General features: G+C 36.4%; 1 long non-coding RNA gene across 1 annotated transcript; it reads right to left on the bottom strand.

The window, feature by feature from the left end:
- Positions 1 to 476: 476 nt before the first annotated feature.
- LOC143434883 (uncharacterized) lies at positions 477 to 5,141 on the bottom strand. The gene is made up of 3 exons (XR_013104737.1): positions 4,983 to 5,141; positions 4,017 to 4,190; positions 477 to 2,724 (listed from the first exon to the last, which is right to left on the bottom strand). It is a non-coding gene; the product is annotated as an uncharacterized LOC143434883 (long non-coding RNA).
- Between the last annotated feature and the right edge of the window lie 892 nt (positions 5,142 to 6,033).

Here is a 6,033-nt window from a genome sequence, read left to right as displayed (position 1 = left end):
AGTAATAATAATACATTTTTCAAAAATCCAATATAAAACTGGAACAAAAAGAGAAATGTAGATTAATGAAACAAAGACCCAAACATGAGTATGTAAAATATGTATCCACCTGATATTTGACAAAAAGTCAAAATCATACACTAAAAAGATAGCATTTTAACAAATTGTGCTAAGAAAAATGAATATCCACATGTAGAGGGATGGAATTATACTTATATCTACCACTCTGTGCAAAAACTAGATTCAAGTGGATAGAAGACCTCAATGTGAAACCAGAAATAGTGAAACTCCTAGAATAGAACATGGACAGTACCATGAAAGTTTAGGTGTAGGAAATGATTTTCCTTAAGCTGAGAATTAATTATTTACCTGGGAATTATGGCCAACAATTGACAAGTGGAACCTCATAAAACTAAGAACATATATAGCTTAGGAAACAGGACATTGAATGAAGAAGAAACACACAGACTGTGATATAATCTTTGCTAGTCATTCATTTGAAAGGCTATATAAAGAACTCAAAACAGCATTCAATGGAAAAACATGATCCAATTAACAAATGAGCTAGGAATCTAAACAGAATTTTCAACTGAGGAAACAAACATGACTACAAAGCAGCTCAAAAAGTGTTCAGTATCCATGCAATTAGGGAAATGCACAGTAAAACAAACTTGAAATTTCATCTCACCCCAGTTAGAATGGCTAAGATCAAAACAACTAACGAGTGCTGTGGGAAAAGGGAACCCTCATTCACTGTTGGTCAGAATGCAAATTGGAGCAGTCAGTCTAGAAGCCAATATAGACAGACAGTTATTGAGCTCATCCCCAAGAAAGACTCCTTCTCTCCGTAGTCATTAGGTAGCTGTAGTGACTGTTCCAGGGGTGTGAACCTATAAGATTTCTCCCCTTCCTTATTAGCATGGCTTTTGATATTGCTAAGTTCAGATCTTATGTATCAGGTATTCCATCTAATGATGATAAGGTTCTTCATTCACTTGGAGTTGAGTGCAGTTCAATGATACAAATGGATATATTAACATTCTTCTACATGCAATTATCCAGTTTGACAAGCATCATTTGTGAAAGATGTTGTATTTTCATCACTGTGTATTTTTGGCTTCTTTATCAAAAATCAGGTGACTGTAAGGGTGTGAAATTGTGTCTGATTCTCCAATTAGATTTTATCAATCAATGAGTCTGTTTTTGTGATAATAACATGTTAGTTTTTTATTGTAACTCTGTAGTACTTGAAATCTGCCATGATGATACTTTAAGCAGTTTTATCTTTGTACTTTTGAGATTATAATATAATTGTGGGTTCCTTGTTCTGGAGGGTGTCCCACGATCATCTCCCGACATCGCTGTCACTGACCGGTCTCTCCCAGGTGCTGCACCTGTCTCTCCTCGCAGAGCCGGTCCAGGCCCGGGCTGGGCCAATAAGAAGCCCGCTAGCTGGCAAGTAGGCAGCTTGGTGTCCCAGGCAGGTTCCGGGAGAGCAGAGCTCTCCCCAAGTGTTAATGGCTTTTGTGGCAAAAACTCTCAAACACCAGGATGATTCTTGAGCGCGCCTTTACTTCCCCTAAATAAAGCCCTTATATACAGTTTTGGGGTGGGTTAGGGTCTGACAGCTGATAATGTCTATTGGCTTGACCTGAGAGCTTGGAAATACCTCATCTGCATGCGGAAGAGCCTGAGGGACCATTCCTCGTGACTGATGGTCATAAACCTCTTTGTGGGAGGGGTTGTTAGAGGACTGAAGCTAAGTGAAAAGAACCAGGGCCTGGGAGCAGAGCTGAACTCGTGCCAACCGATAAAGGTTCCAGGGTTCAAAACTCATGCTCAACCAAACAGCCCACTGCTCTACATATAATTACATTATTTCTCTCTTTTCTCTCTCCAAACCTCCCCAAACACACCTCCTTGTTTTCTGAATTTCATGGCTTCTCTTATTTATTTTGCAATATGCATTTATGTATATGTACATGTATATATACATGCAAAAACATAACCCGCTCAGTCTGACCAACGCCACTCACATGCACAGAGTGGTCATTCATATTGAGTAACCAGTTGGTGTGCTCTTCCTTCTAGAAGACTATTTCTCTGATGCTCAATACTTCAGTAGTTCTTTATGCAAAGCTGAGGCCTTATGGGCTTCCCCTGTCCACTTTGGCATGCCTGTTCTTAATGTCCTTATTTCATTGCTTTACATGTCTACATGTGCTTCATGCTAGGTGATCATGTTTGTGAGGTTTTATAGGTGCAGCTTCTAAAGTCACTAGGGAACACAATCTTACAGCAAATTTCCTGATCCTCTAGTTCTTACAAATTTTTCTGCACCTTGCTCAACAGTAATGTCTTTCTTAACATTCTCACTTTACATACATTTCATCTTCTTAGATATTTCTGAGGCTATTGTGAAAGTTATTTCCTTGATTTCTTTTTCAATATGTTTCTCTTTTGTTTATCAGAAAGCTACTAATTTTTTATGATAATTTTGTATCCTGATAATTTGATGAGTGCACTTATCAGCTATAGAATTTTGCTGGTAACATCATTGGAATTGTATGTCTTCAAATAATAATACTTTGGTGTCTGGTCATAGTGGCACATACTTTTAGTCCAAGTCCTTGGTAGATGGAAGCAGGCAGATCTCTGTGAGTTCAAGGCCAACCTTGTCTACAGAGTAAGTTCCAGGATAGTCAGGGCCACACAGAGGAAACCCTGTCTCAAAAAAGAACAAAACAAAATCAACAACAAAAAAGAATACCTTGGATTTTTTTCCTCTTTGTATCTTACTGGTCTCCTACAACTATCTTATTGCTTTAGTATTATATTGGTATGGAAAGAGTACAAGGCATTCATATCTTATCTTTCATTTTAGCGGAAGTGCTTGGAGTTTCTTTTCACCTGAGTTGATGTTGGCTTTGGCTTTTTATAAAATATCCTTATTATGTAGAGATATTTATTTATATCCCTAGTTTCTCCATGGCTTTTATCATGAAAAAATATTGGATCGTGTCAAAGGCTTTTTCAGCATTTAATGAAATGATAACATGGGTTTTGTCTTCTAGTTTGTTTATGTGGTCAATTCTGTTTATTGATTAACATATATTGAACCATCCCTGAATCTTTGGGATGAAGCCAATTTGATCATAGTGTATAATAGTTTTGTTGTGTCTTTTGGATTCACTTCTGAAGTATTTTATTGAGAAATCTTGCATCTACATTCTTAAAGTCTGTAATTTCCTTTTTGGTTGAGTCCTTTGGTTTTGGTATCGGGGCAATAGTGGCTTAGGATTCTTCAAATTTCCTTAGTGTCTGTTGTAATGTCACCCTTTCATATATAATTTTGTAATTTTGATTCTCTTTTATTTCTGGTTAATTTGATTACAGATTTATCAATCTTGTTCACTTTTTTAAAAAATAATTCATTTTACTAATTCTTGGTATATTGATTTTGTTGTTACTGTTTATTTTAATTTTATTAGTTTGAGCTCTTAGCTTGATTATTTCTTACTGGGTATACTTTATCAGTAGTGTTTTTGCTTGTTTTTCTAAAGTCTTCATGTGTATCATTAACTTATTATTATGACATCTCTCCAGGTTTTTTGTGCAGGCTCTCTGAAAGTCAGAATGACCTAGAGAGAGAGTCTACATTCACGGAAAGACCAGATGTCAGCCAAGACTACCAAGTAAAACTATCAAACACAATCATGGTTAAAGAAAAACATTTCATGATAAAAACAAATTTCAACAGTTTCTGTTTACCAGTCCAACTCTAGACAAGACACTAGTTACAGACCCAAGGAGACACAATGAATAAATAATCCCAGAACAGTACATCAAAAGAGGTCTAAGAAGTAAAACATGAATACAACAAAATAACAGTAATTAATAAACACTCTTCAGTCAATAACTGTCAATGTTTGTAATCCCCCTCACAAAAAAGACACAGACTAAGAGACTGGATTAGAAAACAGGATTCATCTTTATGCTGCCTCTAAGAAACACACCTTTCCATGAAGTACAAGCAGCACCTTAGGGTCCCAGGAAGGTTTGATGTCCCAGTGTAGGGGGATGCTGGAGCAGTGGGGAAGGAGAGGGTGGGTGAGTGGGGTAGCACCCTCATACAGGCTAAGGGAAGCAGGGAGCACAGATCTGGGATGGGCAGTTGTTGAAGGGATAACCTAGGAAATTGGATATTATTTGAGATGTAAACGAATGGAATGATTAATAAAAAAATTTTTAAATGTACTTGCTGTTTGGTTCATTTGGCTCAAATATGCTCTGTATTTCAACTTCTATTTCTAAGAGTCAAGGGGCTAAGGTCATAAAATGCTGATTCCTAGAATGATCAAAAAAGAACCTGGGTAAATGATTAAACTGATACGCAATTTCTAAGGAAGTAGCTTACACAAATAAATGACTAGGCTTTAGTTTGCAAGAGAGGGCTATCTCAAGCAGATGACGCAGCTTTCATCCATCACTGAGTCATTCTTCTACTGCTCCCATTCACCTCTATCATATAACGAGCATCACACAGTAGTGTTGGGTGACTTTAATACTCACTCAAACCAATAATCATGTCACAATGACAAAAATTAAAGCGAAAAATTCTGGAGTTAAGTACATCATAAATCAAATGGAGCTAACAGAACTCTATAGAATGCTCCATGCAAACATTAAAGAACATACTTTCTTCTTACTAGCTCATGAAACATTCTCCAAAATTAAACACATTATTACGACATAAAACAAGTCTTCAAGAACATAGGAAATTTGAAATCATGCATCCCATCTTGTTAAGGCAATTTTGTAAATAGCAATTTCTTATTTATCCCAGCTAGCTTCCAAATAAAGGAGACAGAAACTGTAAGATTTATTTGATGCTTTAGAGCAAAATGTCTGAGTAGTTATTAATCTATTCTAACCCTCTAAGCTAACCTGGCTCTCCCAGGGAAAATCCCTAAGATACTTGCATTTTAGTACTGATTTGTCTCTCTCTGATCCAGGTGTTTTTTCATGGTGTCTCTTCCATCCTCCCTTTGTGGTAACTTTTCCTTCCTCCTTTCTTTATTTCCATCCCCTCACTTGAATCCAAATTCCAGCCCTATTCTCCCCTGCTCAGTCAGTGTCTGATCAGCTTTAACTGACAAATCAGAGAATAAATGTGAGCAATGTTTATATAACAATGAGACAGGAATTACTCAGAATAAGCATTACAACACCATGTCCAGATTACAACAAAATATGGGGGCAGAGAAATCAGCATTTGAATAATAAAAAGATAATCTTTACACAGAGTACAAAATCATTATGCCTATCATCTAACCACCATGTATTAAATATGGATATCAACTAAAGATATATAAAAATTATACAATCTCTTGGAAGCTGAACAAATTGCTGTTGAATGAAAACTGTGTCAAGTCAGAAACCAAGGACGTTAAAAAACCTTTAGAACTGAATGAAAATGAAAACATGACATACCAAATTTATGCAACACAAATGAAGATATATTTAAAGGGAAAGTTCTTAGGACTAATTAAACAGCACTATTTAAATGTATTATTTACATGACATCCAAACTATACCCAAATGAAGTTTTTATAAAAAGAAAAAAATAGGTAAAGAAAATGTGACTGAACACACTTATAAATCCAACGTTTAGGAAGCATAGAAGTTCAAAGCCGGGCTAGGCTAAGCAGTCTCAGCTATATGAACTTGTGTTCTAAGAGGAAACACAAATAGGGAAACAACAGCAATACCGAGGCCTTCAGATGAAAGCTGAAGAACAATGTAGCAGGGGAGAACAGTCACAGAGATTTCAAGGTGTGGGTAAGGAAATGTTTACTAAAGGGGTGGGGTATTGTTTCTAGTGCAGGAGTTTCCTCTTTATTCTGCATACCAGAATGGGAAAACAACAGCTCACTATCTCTATTTATAAGTAATGCTTTATTTGAGTACAACCATGCCCAACTACTTAGCGTAATATGGCTGCTTTCACAGTAAATGGAAAATTGAGTAGGT

This window comes from Arvicanthis niloticus, chromosome 17 (genome assembly GCF_011762505.2).
Source record: "Arvicanthis niloticus isolate mArvNil1 chromosome 17, mArvNil1.pat.X, whole genome shotgun sequence".
Taxonomy (NCBI): Eukaryota; Metazoa; Chordata; class Mammalia; order Rodentia; family Muridae; genus Arvicanthis; species Arvicanthis niloticus.
Note: the sequence above shows the minus strand (reverse complement) of the source record. Positions and strands in the feature narration are given on the sequence as shown.